General features: G+C 32.5%; 1 protein-coding gene across 3 annotated transcripts in view; it reads right to left on the bottom strand.

Moving 5' to 3' along the window:
• tst (superkiller complex helicase subunit twister) overlaps positions 1 to 16,503 on the bottom strand; it is a 626,755-nt gene that overhangs the window by 506,005 nt on the left and 104,247 nt on the right. The gene's annotated exons all lie outside the window — the stretch shown is intronic.

The following is a 16,503-nucleotide window of genomic DNA, read 5'->3' as shown; positions in this document are numbered from 1 at the left end:
GGAGCTCACTTGAACCTGAATTTTAACATGGGCGGAGTCCACTTTATGCCGTATATATATATATATATATATATATATATATATATATATATATATATATATATACATCTAGCGGTTAATGTAAGCTCCGTTCTAAAACGGTATTATACTAACTCTAGTAGAATATACACCGTGTATATTATTATCTGCGTAGCGCTTTATGTAGACCCCGAGCAACACGTAAGATTAAGTGAACTCTGTAATAGGTTAAAACACTTTTGGGATCCGTATATATTCTTTCGCGTACACAACTAAACTCTTGCGATGTTGCCAATAATTTTATTAGTCGTAGACTTTCAAATTTTACAGCAGGTACGTTTTGGAACTTCAAATTTATTTAAATATCAATCAATTTAGTCATCGAGAAATTTCACAAATACTTGGTTAATGTAGTTAAATATTTTACGGTGGTAATTTATATTACTTGCTTTAATTATTTTTAAACTTAAGTAGTGTCTATTAGAAACTTGGAAAAGGCAAGAGTTCATTTTTATTTATTAGTATTTTTTTTAAATGCGTTGGCACTGAAATATTTATTATATAAATGTACGTTCCGATGTTTCGATTGCTATAGTTTATGACGTATAAAATATTTGTTTCATGAAGTAGTAAAATTTAAATTATAACAATTTATAAATCATTCTTAAAATTCCAATTTTTTACTGTCTAATTTCAATATTTCGATTTTTAAATGTAGGGAATTCAATATCCTATACACTATATTTTAGATACACATAAACACATGGATACACTTATGACAGATACTAAAAGAAGAAATATTTCGGTACCTTAGGGTAACTTGATTCTCGGCAACATATCTATTACAATTACATATAATATGTTCGGTTTTATAGTTTTAAATGCTTTGTCGCTTGTACAAGCTATTATTTTCAACTTTAAATAATTGTGTTTTTGTATCTTTCGTTGTCAGGCATATCAAAATTTAATTTTTAATTTAGAAGTAAATGTATATATAATATTCCTTTTTCTGTCACTTGGTTTAAATATAGTTCACTTATATTCTTCTTGCTTATTTATTTTTATTCGTAATATTTATTAACGTACATAATAACGTACCCGTTTTTGCAAAAAGCAACAACGGGTACGAAAGATATCGGGTATCAGGGGTGGTATTTGTCGATCTAAATGCCACTTACCACATATTAAATTAGAGGATATTTCTCCAAAACCGGAGATATGTATATCTACAGAACAGAAGATTTTTCGTATCATTCAATGGTAAGATGAAGAAAGCAGATGAATGGTCTCGCTTGGGGTAGCGTAATGGCACCTACACTGTATTACATTTACACAAATGATTAACCGATACCAGTAGATACTAGGACTTTCATGTAGACGATACATTGCACAACCAACACTTTTGTTGCTGAAGTGAATAAAAATCTAAATGATGCCTTAAATATAATAAAAATAAACTACGAATTAATTTTAAGCAAAACCCCGAAAAATCTTAGGAGCGCTCCTTTAATTTGTCTAAGACAGGCGCTTTCACAAAACTGAATATCTAATCCAATATAAATCTAATATAATCTATAATCTAATACAAATACCTTTTTTTTAACGCATCTACCACGCAGAGGCATTAGCGTATTTAGATTAATGTTACAGTTGATACAAATAGTTTATATACATTAGTTTACAATTAATAATAATAATATGTATGTGTATTACAATGTATGTTTTAAATCTTATGAAGAAGTTGACAGTCTTTAAGATAAGAAATTATTCTTTGGGTATCTGTATTTTCGTCTAGGGCAGTTGGGTATGCTATATATTTAGGACACTGTATTAAAAATGTTTTACCGTTAGAACACGGTTGCACACTTCACAAACTGGTTTATTTTTGCGCTGTAGTAAATAGCCATGAGTAAGTCGTGTATGGCCGATACGAAGACGGGTAAGTACCACATGCTCTCTTCTGTCTTTTATTTTTGGTTTCCAAAGATGTGGATGTTTGTTGACTTCGTATAGCCTTTAGGGAGTGTTTTTCCAAGTTTGTTGCCATTTTTTAATTATTTTTTGTTTTAAGTATGGTTTTAAATCGTTTTGTTCCAATATGTTACTTTCTTCGGACATCAGGTTAGTTGGTGCGTTTTTAGCTAGTTTATCTACAACTTCGTTACCTTCAATTCTGACATGAGAAGGCACCCATAAAAAATGAACTTGGATGTACTTATTTGAAATGTTTTTAAGTTCTTTTTTAATAAGAAGTAGAAGGGGGTTGTCACAGTACAATTGAGTCAGTGAGGATAATGAATTTAGAGAATCTGTGATTATTATACATCTTTCTTGGTTTTTGTTTTGTATTAACGATAGTGCTTTTAGAATTGCGAATAATTCAGCCGAAAAGATGGTTGTAATTGACGACAATTTGAAACTAACTGAGGTGTCTTCCGAATAAATTGCTGCCCCAACTCTGTCTTCATTTTTTCACGCATCGGTGTATACGTTGTAGGCATTGCCATATCTGTTTATTAGTGTATGAAACTTTTGTTTAATGACGGTTGATGATATCTCTGATTTTCTTAGGTTTATTAGACTGATGTCGATAGCCTGAATAGATATTGTCCATGGCGCAGGGTTGTGGATTGAGGAGGTATCATAAGTTTTTGGAAATTGAAAATTTAATTTGGATAAGTATGATCGTATACGAAAGTAAAAAGGATGATCAATTTGATAAGTTTGTTAAAATTTATTTGTAAATCGATCAGCAAAAACGTTAAGCACAACTGGATTATTTCGGTTTGATGACACTGCTGCTGCATATGTTAGGCTTAGTGGAAAATATGAATTTTACTATAACAAAATATAAACAAACCATGAAAATTTGATGATTTGAAGGGAAAATATGTCAAATTAGGGTAGAGCAATAACTGAAACAAAAGAATCAAGTGGGAATAATGTCGAATTAATTTGAAAAATGATAATACCAACATAAAAACAAAAATAAAAGAGGCTTTTTGAGAAAGAAAAATAAACACACTTTATTAAAAGAGGTAAAAGTAAAATGTTAAGAAAAAAAATGCTTATATAAAATGAAGACCTGGGAATGAGAAGACGGGGTAGACCAAAGCTGAGGTGGATGGACGGGGTAACACAAGATGCCGAGAAGATCGGAGTCGGCAACTGGAAAATGCAAGCGAGGGACAGAATAGAATGGCGTAGAAAGCTTGAGAAGGTCGAGGCCCTCTAAGGGCTGTAGCACCAAGATGATGATGATGATAAAATGAAGACCTAAAAGTCCGCCAGAGGGTTTGAAACAGATGTGAAAGAGGGCAAAAACCAAATCAAAGAATTGATTGAGATTAAGTACATCCCTAGAGAAGAATGAATAACATATCTCAGATAAATAAACGAAACAACAGAAACTGAGTATAACGTTGTAACTCCAGAAATATAATTAAATTAATTAACGCAAATCGTACGAACTGAAATACAAGAATCCATCACACAGTTAAAAAATAGAACCCCCATGAAAAAAATACAGTAGAGTATAACTACTTTTGTACTCTAGCATTATGGTAAGAAGTTAAAAATCTAAATACCTACATAATTATATTACCGAAAAGTTAATAAAAACTTCTGTTCGTTAGCGGCAAGAGAAAGCGTATATCAGAATGTATTATGAAACATTTTCTTAATAATACAGTATGCAATACAATATAATGACAAGAATACTTTTATATCTTTGCTTATGGCATATTTTTGAAGCGATTCTTCTATACTGGCATTGTATTACTTTTTTCTCTCTACAGTAAAATGCTGAGGTGAGCGTCACGGAACTAGCGCCACAAGATGGCGTCGTAAAGGGTAGCTTCATAAAATAGCGGCTCTTGGCATCGATTCACTACTCTTGATCAATTCGTTTTTAGTCATCATATATTTACTTTAAAAATAACTAACAAAATATAGGCAATAAATGAGAAGTAAAAATTAAAAGAATAATATGTCACTAAAAGACTTGATTTGTAACGATTATCAAAATTTAATAAAAGTCATAAATGTCATCCAATTAATAACAAAATTAAATCGTCTGTCAATAAAAAATATGAAGAACAATTGGACAACACATAGTTTGGATTTAGAGGTGGATTGGGAACAAAAGAGAAATTGTGCGCAATGGTGGTACTATTACAAGAATGCAGAGATTATAATGAAAACGTATTCATATCTAATATAGATTTTCAAAAGTATTTGACATAGTTCAACCTGGTAAGCCCATACATGCATTAAAACACATACACCTAGATACCAAGATATTAATTTAATAAAAAATCTACTAAAATCAAACAGCGGTCATGCGGGTGAAAGGTAGTGAGAAAAATCAAGCAGAAATTCAAAAAGGACTCAGCCAGAGATGTGTGTTGTCACCACAATTATTTAATGTGTACTCTCAACTAATATTTTAGGAGACACTATGGGAAAGAAGTAAGGAATGGAGTGAGCATTATTAATAACATAAAATTTGCACACTACACCCCAATTATGACAGAAAATATAGACGATTTACAAAGTCTTATAGAAATCATTAACAGATAAAGCAAAAAGATAGGACTAAACTAAACAGATAAAAGTCAATGTTTACAAATAAGAAATTGAGTATGGTTATTAGATTGAGATCGTCGAATGTTATGTATGGTCGCAACTGCTATATGGGGTAGAAGCTTGGACACTGAAAGCCAAATCTGTAAAAAAATTAAAGGCATTCGAAATGTGGCTATATAGGCGTATTCTTAAAGTTCCTTGGACTGTAAAAGTCTCAAACGAAGAAGCGTTAAGACGAATTGTCTATCTGGACATCGTATCTGGGCCACATAGTTCGAAACGATAAATACTCTCTTCTACGCGTCATCATGCAAGGAAGAGTAGAGGGAAGAAAAGTCTTGGGAAGAAAGACAAAATCTGGCAGAGAAACATCAGAGATTGGACTAACTTCAGTGTTGAAGAAATATTATATCTAAAAAATCTAAAAGAATATCTAAAGTCAAATTTAACATGCTTCCATGCCTTGTAGTGAAATTTTGTTTCTTATTACGATACCCGATCCTGTAAAATTTTAAATACATTAAATTAAATCTCTCGTAAATTATAAAGCCTATCTCTTAGATTAAAATAACAAACTTCATAGTATTATGATATGTAGTATTGTGATAATGTGTGGGTGTCAGTATTCTTTTAAAAGAGATTTATAGGTTGGTATATCAATTTCACGGTTATGTGTCATACGGTTTCATCTTTCAAACAAACATTAAAAACCCTAAAAAGTTTCATTTTACATACAATTAGCACGTTGGCTCTGAAAATGACCTATAAATATGCATTGTTAAAAATTGTATAGATTTATCAATTTAAAATGTTCTTTGTCGTCTTCCGATTATTTATCTCAATTCGTTCCTAATTAAGCACATATTGTCCACAAGGTACCTCTCTCATTTTTTTATCACTACTTTTTTTTACCTTTTGCCATAGTTTTCCTCATTTTCTTTATTCATATCGATTTCACTCATAACGAATATTGGGTAGTTTATTGTTTCATGAAACTTTCTCCTTATATGTCCGTATCATACAAGTTGTCTAGTTATTATAGCGTATATAATGTCGTATGTTAATTCCATTTTATTTAACAATAAAATACTAAAAACTTTGTTTTCAAAACTTACACCAAATTAATTGTATCACTACAGCTGTTTCGGCAGAGTGCTTTTCTCAAGTCTCAAGTTTCTCGAATCCATCAATCATCTATTGTATTTCTTATCAAGATTTTGAAGCAGCTGTGCTCCATTAGTCCATTTTTGTTGCTTTTTGTCACTGTTTCTCTTTTTTCTTTATTGTCATCATTACGTAGCGCTACAACACTGGGTGGGTCTTCGCTAACTACAACTTTTTTCCAAGTTGATCGATTTTCCACAAATCTTCAATGAAATGTTAATTTTCTAAGATATTATTGGATGTTTTCTCCTCATTGTATACTGAGACACCCAAGTGGCATTCTTCTGTGCTAAGTTTCTTCCATACCAGTTTTACAAGTTTGACATCTTGGCGTCTATGCATGTGTCCGATCTATATATATATATATATATATATATATATATATATATATATATATATATATATATATATATACCCGGTATTTAGGCGTTCCACGCCCTTCCGGTAGGGATCTATGGAGGAGTATCACCTAGCCGCAAGCCCTTATCTCTTGCCGTACTGCTCCACCATAGGCCGATCAGATACCAGCATACCAGCATGTGTCCGATCTACCTTAAGCAATTTATTTTCCTGAACAATATCGTTATAAGACCTTTCTTTATTCAGTATATGTTCTTATTCTATACGGATTTGTAGTGATATAATAATGAGGTTAAAAATTTTTAGAAGAATTATGCTCTGTATTTCTTTAGTGACATTATTATTAACCGTGATTATTGATCTAAGATATTTAAAGTATTCCATACTTTCGAAATTGTAGTTGTTGACTTTATTATTTTATCTAGATGTATTGAATTGCTCTCTTCTCTTGATTCGCTTGTATTTAGTTTTCATTTTGTTGATTTTAAGTGAAACAATTTTCGTACTCTCTTCGCTTTGTTAAAGATGTCGTTTGCGGACGGGAGAGAGTTTCTTATGAGATCAATATCATTAGAATATGCTAGGAGTGCTTTGTACCTTGGTTCATTAATGGATTGCATCTTAAATATGCGTTATTTCTATTTTAGTAAGCTGTTCATTAATTTTTTGAATATTTAAATCGAGAATCAGTATTTATTCGACTGTTTTATAACACAGTTTCTTGGCGCCTATTTTAATCTCTGTTTTTTTGGTTCGGTTATTATTATTACAAAGATTTTGCGGGATATCGACATAGGGAACTGGGTGGTATGTCCTTAACGTTTCCATAACCAACGTTCGAAAATTTGTCTTACTGTAAAGTCATGGCGATTTTACTAGGAAATATAGTGCTATTTAATAATAATAAAGTTCAAGCAACAATTCCTATATGCATTAACTTGGTACTGATATCTCTGCTCCCCGATCCCAGGTAGCAGTCAGGAAAACATTAAAACTGCTACACTCATGCTTCCTATTATCCAACGATTAGTCAGTCCAGGACTTTACGCCTTATTATAGTACTGATATTGCTTCTTCCCCTCATAAGTGAATATAATATTCAAGGAAGGTTTTGGAAATTTAATAGGAGTTTGTATGTTAGAACATTATTTCTCTGAGAATGTGAAGAATATCTATTTGCTATCCGGTTTAATCCATAGATTAAATATTATAATGCTATAGAATAATGCTACAAGCAGCAAAAAACAGTCTAATAGTCAGTAATCAGAAAACCAAATAAATGTTCTTTAACATACAAAAGAAAGGATGTAGAGTAGAGCATAACGTAACAATAAACCTATATAATTTTGAAAGATTGCAGCATTTTGGGTATCGTAAATAACGTTGTCACATAGGAAATAAAATGGAATATTCAGGTAACTAACTGATGTATATATAACCCTTATAACACTTTTAAATCCAGAAGTCTAATACGAATCCCTAAAATCAGGATATATACAATAGTTCTTAAACCAATGCTATTGACTGCATATATGACGAGAACGCTGACAAAACAATGTAAGTAAAACTCAGGTATTAATAAGATCAGTATTACTAGAAAAGCTATCAGAAGTATTGCCAAGAAATGTAGAGCATATAGTGAAATCTAAATATCGTAGAATAAGATGTATCGAGCAGTATCGAGCGAGAACATTATTGATGAGGAAAGGGAGACCCATCGTTGAGAAAGTGAGAAACTAATTGAAAAAAGCAAAGGGTACTTTATAATAAAGCATAAGCATGTCTTTTCCTACTCTTTAAGGAAGTGATGGATTCGACCGTTACTTGATGGAAATTTATTTTATCTGACAATAAAACAGGTATGCGTTTACATGTTATAGCCTGTAACTGAATAAGTTGAAAAGGGGACAACTGTTTGTCTCAAGTTGGTCATTCAGAATTATGGCTTTTTTTTTTAATTTGCTGATTTCCCTAAATTCTAATTTCCATAGAATCTAAAAATACCTTAAGGCTTTTATTTTAAATATACTGTTTTAGTAATGGAAATACGTAAACAGAACCTTTAATATACATGTAACCTTTGATATCTGGGATAAACCCATCTCCTGAACAATACCGCCGATATATTTATTTGAAATTTTGTACACTTATTTTACCCATTTATGTCCTTATTATCCATATATGAGTTGTCACCGATATGTTAAACTCACTTACTTTTCACAAAGAGACTCTATATTAAGTACGGTGATTACTATACATATCTGATTCGAAATATCGTCGAAAAGTAACAGTATGTAAAATTTAAATTTTTAATGAAAAGTTAAAGATTAGCCATTTTTTATGGGGTGCAAAAGAGAAGTCTTTACAAAAATTTAAGTACTAATAAGACCACCGCAATCGGACGTACCCTGGGTAATGAATAATTAATTAATCGGCTAATCACCCGTTCAATATGATTTTTGTCAAATCGGTCCTTTTTAGGACCAACTATTCTAATTATGTCTATCAATATTAAGGGCATATCTAGAGATAAAGACACTTTACTTTACTTAACTTTATCAGACATGTGCGCTTAGTACAAATGTGACGTATTTCTAGTGCAGGAAACATATAGAGGACCAAACCTAGGGTATTTGGTATTAAGCTGATCCCTGAAAATCACATAATAAATGTAAAAGTGCTATCTCTGCCGGCAAAGAAGTAAAGAAAAACTTAAATGAGAGAGGACAAAACCAGTCAGCTGAGGGAACCTTTCAACTATGTTAAGCTTGGATCCACTATCTACGTATATAATGAACAATATTACGGTTCCTGATTGAGGATCTGAGCACAAAGCTTATTATAAAATTTGTACCAAAAACACAACAATTGCTGATATCCAAAGTCTGCAGACAAGCAAAACAAAGACAAAGTTGTTACCTTGCTTAAACCTGGCAAAAACTCCAACGACCACAAAAGCTATCGGTCAATATATTTATTTTGTCAGCTATATAAAATACTTCTGCACATAATCCTTAATATAATTTTACCGATAATAGAACATTTACATAACTCATACCAGTAAATACTAGGACTTTTATTATGTAGACGATACATCTCCTGTTGCACAACCAAAAACTTTTGTTGCTGAAGTAGAAAAAAATCTAAATCATATCTTAAACACAATAAAAAAATAGATGCAAGGTTGAATGCTCGAATAAATGAACTTTGATAAAATAAAGGCAGATATCGAGCACAGTTTTATTAACTAAATCTTGCCCAAGTACCTTTGCTCCCTAGAGCATCTTCAGAGGTATCTGAAATAAGCCAAGAAACGTTTTTTTAAAGGAAGAAATTGATTAACCTCGATAAAGACTCGAAGTTATTGGATAATAAAAGTTTTTTGTGATTAACGTTTTAGACTTACTTCGTCAATTTTGGGCTAACCAACAATAATTGCAGAATGTCATAAACATAAAATTAAACATAAAGTTGAACATAACACTACACTAGACAAGGACAAACAGTTTAAAATTATTTAAAAAAGTCGAAGATACATTCTGGTCGACAACAGAAGAGAGAATGGCTCCCGGTATTAACGGAAATGTTAAGGTGACATGTGACATATGACACCTTGGATGGACAGTCACAATCATGTAAATGTAATCTGCACATTTTAAAATTCTATGTAACTAAGCATTAACCAAAGGTCCAACTGACACTACTATAGAAAATTAACTAGATTAATCTAGTTAAAATATTCTAGATGTCATATTTCATCAGTTAATTTCCTGTAGTAGTGTCAGTTGGACCTTTGGTCAATGCGTAGTTACATAGAATTTTGAAATGCCTAGATCAGATCTACATGATTGTGACTGCTCATCCAAGCTGTCATATGTCACATGTCACCTTAACATTTCCGTTAATACTGGGAGCCATTCTCTCTCCTGTTGCCGACCAGAATAGCTCCGACTTTTTTAAATAATTTTAAACTGTTTGTCCTTGTCTAGTGTAGTATTATGTTCAACTTTATGTTTAATTTTGTGTTTATGACATTCTGCAATTATTGTTGGATAGCCCAAAATTGACAAAGTAAGTCTAAAACGTTAATCACAAAAAACTTTTATCATCCATTAACTTCGAGTTTTTATCAAGGTTAATCAACTTCTTCATTTAAAAAAACGTTTCTTGGCTTATTTTAGATGCCCCTGAAGATGCTCTAGGGAGCTAAAGTACTTGGGCAAGATTTAATTAATAAAACTGTGCTCGATACCTGCCTTTATTTTATCAAAGTACAATAAAAATAGACTATGAATCAATTTTAAGCCAAACCGCGGAAAGAGTCAGGTGTGCTCCTTCAATGTCCCTAACAGAGACGCTTTCACAAATCTGAACATCCAATAGTGTCATGAAATTCTTAAACTCTGGAGTTGCTATAAATAGCTTGAAGATAATTTGTATCACACCTTGTCATTCACAGAACTTTGTTTAAAACTAAATGGCAAACTACAACCAGAAAAATAATATTCTTCGCAAACTTTTCAGCTAAAAATGGGAAGCACTTCCTTCAACCCTTAAAACGTAGACGTAGACGCTTGCACTCTACGCTTTTGCTGCCGAATATACCTTGCCAGTATGGATGACACCAACACATACTTAATACGTAGATTTTGCTATAAATTAGACAGCCAAATTCAGCGGATATTAAGACTCACATCCATACATAAGCTCTAGAATATCGTAGCTATCAATCCACCTAATATCCAAAGATAAGTAGCTAGAGAACGAAAGAAACCAAGTCTAGATTCGCAACATCCGCAAAAGAATAAGCTGCTCCTCGCCATCTGAACCCTGGAGAGGAATTTCCTTATGGTAGCTATCTTCCTAAAATCTTCCAGGGCGGCTCTTGCCTGCAAATACCGGTTAACCTGTGTGAATGTGGGGTGGTACAAGATTCATCCCACCTTCTTAGATGACTTTGCCCTTCAAATCGCTCTTTTCTGAAGTGACAAGGTTTAATTATTTGAACTGAACATATAAAGTACAGTCAGTAAGCTATTGTTTTAAAAATCATTGCAAATTTGACACTAACTCCACTTATATTGATTACATATTACCCCTAAATAGAAGATAAAACATTGAGAAGTATGTAATATTGGTGAAGTGGTATATTCTTGTTAGATAAATTAAGCATTCTTCCCTTTTTTGCGCATTACTACCAATTTTTACAGAAAAATATCTATCTTAGCACATAAATATTTATTCTAAGATAAACTATCTAGAGTTATATATAGTAAACAGACAAAATCAGAAATAAAATAATAAAGAAGCTGTATACAAGATATCGTAAAACAATGGATGAAATAAAAGAAGTTCTTATTAATCGGATTCTTAAACGAAACGTATAAAGACATACTGACGTTAACAAAATACATTAGGAAATTTCCGCATATGAAAAAATACATCCAATTTGGTAATGAAATCCTTTTGTATCCATAAAGCTATTTTTAGAAAAGCACGTACCTACCAAAAACAGGTATTTGATAGTATACATATCTATTACATACTGTAATGCGTATGAATGATAACAAAAATAAAGAGTCCGTATGAACCGTTTAGAACATAAGCTGGAAATATACGGTTTAATCGCCTAGTTGCCAAACTATCGGAGCTTACTTAGACCGATATACTTATGGTTCCAATATACAGTGAAAAAGATCTGAACGACCCCTATAATATATACACGTGAACTAAGCGATACATTCATGATACAGGACTACTTATGAGCTCCACAAAATTTTTAAAAATTATGAAACTATACATGTTAACGAATCGACAGAGTCAATATTATGGAATAGTCAAGTGAGCTCCGTATATCGGTGTCCACTTGACCACGGAGCTCTTTTGAACCTGAATTTTAACATGGGCAGAGTTCACTTTATGCCGTAGATATATATATATATATATATATATATATATATATATATATATATATATATATATATATATATATATATATATATATATATATATATATATATATTAAACTCTTAAATATTGGGGAAATCTGCAAGAAAGACTCTAATGAGTATCAATTGTTTCGCCGAACGTTTTCGCTAAAGAGAACTAATTTGGGTTCTTCAGGGCTGAAAGAGAATAAATTACAATTAGCTATCATATATTATCTATTAAAAACATTATTGATCTTACCGTAATTTAGAATTGTAGAGTTAGAATGTTAAAAAACTTTGCTAGTAACAACATAGTGGTGTTTTTTGTTACTATGTGCAAAAATTTTTTTATATTAACGTTGGAAATGTATGGTAGCTTTGAACTTAAAACGCAAAGGTTTACCCAAGGTTAATCGAAAAAACCAATGTAACTACATTTAAAACGAGGTAATTCTTTGAATTGTCGGCAATAACTAAATTTTTGATTGTTAGAAAGTTTAAATGTGAGGTTCTGTTCTAACCAGAACGCATGTGCTGACAATTCAAGTAGTTCTTTTGAATCTTAAGGTTCATTGGTAAAACCGAATGAAATTAAATCCCAGTATAGGGACATATTATTTTAGATTTTCTTTTTTAATTATATTATATTGTTCATGTATTATTATAATAATATCTTATTGAGATGTATCTAAGAAAAGCAAGGGAATGTTATCTTTTTTAGTTAATGAAAATTAATTATTAAAGTAGGTTAGTTGTTAATGGATATATCAGTCAAGTTAGTTATCTGTGATGTTGTATTGTTCTTGTTATCTGATTTAAGTAAGAAGTGGTATATATCGCTTAGATTCTTAATGTCACTTTTAACATTGATGGAGAAATCGTTAAGGAAAATATAAGACATTTCAATGAACTCTCTTTTAGATTTGTTGTTCTCACGGTGGAGAATTATAGTGTTAGTATAGTCCATGAGATGACCAGTGGAATGGACATGTTTGGCTAATGCACAGCGGTCAGGGTGGAGTCGAGAATCACTTTTGTTTAGTGTAATACGTGATTTCAATAATTGAGATGTTTGGCCGATATAGGAATTGCTGCAAGAGAGGCATGGAATGTTGTAGACAATGTTATTAAGCCTATCTATGGGAGTCTTATCTTTTATCTTAGAATAAAGATTATTAATTGTTAGGGCTGATCTACAAGCCACATTAAGTTTAATGTTGTTATTATTATTACCAAAGCTATTTTCAACACTTTTCAGAATCCTTGTTAACCCCGGAGTGATATCTCTGAAATATGGTAATGAAAAATATTTGTTGATAGGAGTATCCGAGACTGGGTTCCCACTTAAGACATCAGGATCAGCATTGTTAGTCGCGAAGGAAAGTGAAGTATCTTCGTTATGGATAGTATTAAACAAAATCTTATTTACTAATGGTGTTGGATAAGCGTTTGAAATAAAAAGTTTCTGTAGGATTTGTAGGTTTTTTGTATGAAATGAAGGATCTTATAGTTTTATTACTCTATTTTTCATCTGTTTGATTAAGTTGACTTTGGTAGAATTATTATGGTAAGAGTGGTAGTTAAGGTATCTACCAGAATGGGTCGGTTTTTGATACCAATCTATTTTAATGTTGTTGTTTTCCCTGATCATCCTTATGTCGAGAAAGGGGACTAGAGGGAATTAGAGCAAAACTTAATCCGGTCAAGAACCACTAACATTATCACTAATCACATTTTGAACACTTCTAAATCATCTAATACTTTTTTTCATAACTTATATACTAAAACTAAAAAATTTCTTAAATATAATCCTGAGCTCTTAGTGACAAAAGCAGACAAAGGTAATGTTACAGTCATCTTAGAAAGAACTCACTACTTACAACTGTGTTCTTCTCTCATTGAGAATGATAGATCTTACATTTCACTTACATCCAATCCCACTTCTTCTCTACAAAGGAAATGCAATACATTTATCGCATCCTTAGCCTCTTCCAATGAGATTGACCGTAACACAAAAAAAACTAACAACATATAATGGGAACATTGTAAAGTTTTATGCTTTGCCAAAAATCCACAAACCAACACTATCGGTTCGTCCCATAGTAGCTTCCATTGGAACTCCCACTGAAAATATCTCAGCTTTTGTTACAGACATACTTACTAATGCATATAATTATGAAATTCAATATTACATCAGCGATTCCTGTTCTAGCACTCGAACGAGTAAGACGTGTGCCAAGTACAATTAAAAGCCAGTTTGCCTTATCGGTAGTAATTAGTGTTTAATTTAGATTTAATAGTGTAATTTCGAAAAGTGGTTTCTGGACAAGTTTTGTACGTATTGCTTTTGTTATATTATTAAATCATAAATTATATTTAATTTATACAAAGTGCATACCAGAGACTGGTTTTACCAGTCTGCTGGTTCTTGCTGGCCATCCAATTCAATGGATTTTAATACAAATTTGGATAGCAAAATTAGTTAAAGAAGAGAAATAAAACGAGGTTACTGTCTGTATTTACATGAACAGTACAAATATAAACAATACTCCTACAGTTTCTACCTTAACAATGGCCCTTCAAACTGCTACAAACAACATTCCAGCAACTACATCTCTTTCATACGTAACCGCTGCAAAATCTACACCGAAACCATCTTTCCCAAAAAAAGAACAGGCGATAGTTCTTCACGCAGAAGAAAACCTTAAACTTCTAGACTACGTTAAAGCCATTAGTGACATCATCGGACCAAAAAATATTTCCTTTGCATCCAGAATATCTAACAATAGGATCTGCATATATCTAGTGAACTCAAATCTCGTTGATCAACTTCTGAAATCCCATCCAACCGTTCAAATCGGACGCCTTATTTTAAGTATTCGTAAACTTGTCTCCCCAACAAAAAGAATATTAATTTCGAACATCTCTCCTTACATTCCCCATGAACTGGCCGAAAATGCAGTGAAAAGTCTTGGTTTCCAAATAGCCTCCCCCGTGTCCTTTCTCAAAGCGGGCATTCCAGGTGATGAATACTCCCACATCCTTAGCTTCCGCCGTCAAGTATATATTTTTCCTCCCTCTGATAATTTTGAGCTTCACACCTCCTTGTTAATTCCTTTTGAAGGAAATGATAATAGAATTTTTCTGTCTACGGACAAAATGGAATGTTTCTTATGCAAACAATCAGGACATGTTGCTTCTAATTGTCCCAATACTTCATCTGACAACTTATCATCTGAAAATCCTACTGTTTCCCATGTCCTCCCAAATCCCCCCACCGAATCAACGTCACAGCAACAGAATACACAATTTCCATCTCATTCTGAATCATCTCCCTCCCAAACAAATCTATTTTATTTGTCTTCTTCCCCAGAGAATTGCGAAAATGATACAATATCTGAAAAGTCAGATAAACTATGTTTAAGTTCTCATCTTTCACAGAAAAGGCCACGCTCATCTGTATCATCTATAAGCGATAAGAACCTTCAATCTGGGGAAAACCCTGCAACAGAACAAACTATGTTTCCTCCCAAACTAACAGTTCCTAGCTCCTCTAGCACCTCCAACACAAAAAAGAAACGAAAACGTAGTTTTTCTCTCGACCCCAGTCTATCCACTGACTCCAAGCAAGCAATACACGAAGCCTATAAACAAAACCCAGAAGCTTTTGCAGTTCCTCCTGATAATATAATTGCCTTTATCGAGAACGCTTACGGCAGCTGTGGCCCTGTCTCAGAAGCATTTAAATTCACAACAGATATTAAATCACTCATTCTAACTTTGCAATCAATAAACCCTAATTTTAAAGATAGGTCTACAAAAATCAGAATTACACGGTTAATTAAAAAAATTAAAACTAAAATACATTCTGCAACAGATGATTCTGAAAGTATAAACAGTCTTGATAATTCCCAGGATGCTTGTGATAAAGAATACCTGTCTGATAGTTCACAAACCTCGCAAACATCCAAACACTCTACATATTAATTTCAACCTTCACACTGATACAATGTAATTGTGACGGATTTTATCCCCGTCGTCCACGCCTTGAACAGCTCATATCTGAGTCTTCTCCTGGCTTCCTATGCCTACAAGAAACAAACTTCACTGATAAATATTCCGGACAACTTAAAAATTTTACAGGTTACCACTATATTCGAACTACCCAACTTCGTGCCAGTGGCGGAGCATCAATTTTTGTTTCCACTGATATTTTCCATAAAGAATTTCCGCTAAACACAAACCTCGAAGCTATAGCCGTTACAGCTTGGTGTCCCTACAAAATTACAATTTGTTACATATACATCCCTCCAAACTACTGTTTAATAAGTTCCGATCTTGAAGATTTAACTTCTCAGCTTCCTACACCTTTTATCTTAGTAGGTGACTTTAATGCACATAATACTATGTGGGGATCCGAAAACACATTTGGAAGAGGTAAAAC

The sequence above is a fragment of the Diabrotica undecimpunctata genome, chromosome 5, assembly GCF_040954645.1.
Source record: "Diabrotica undecimpunctata isolate CICGRU chromosome 5, icDiaUnde3, whole genome shotgun sequence".
Lineage (NCBI taxonomy): Eukaryota > Metazoa > Arthropoda > Insecta > Coleoptera > Chrysomelidae > Diabrotica > Diabrotica undecimpunctata.
Note: the sequence above shows the minus strand (reverse complement) of the source record. Positions and strands in the feature narration are given on the sequence as shown.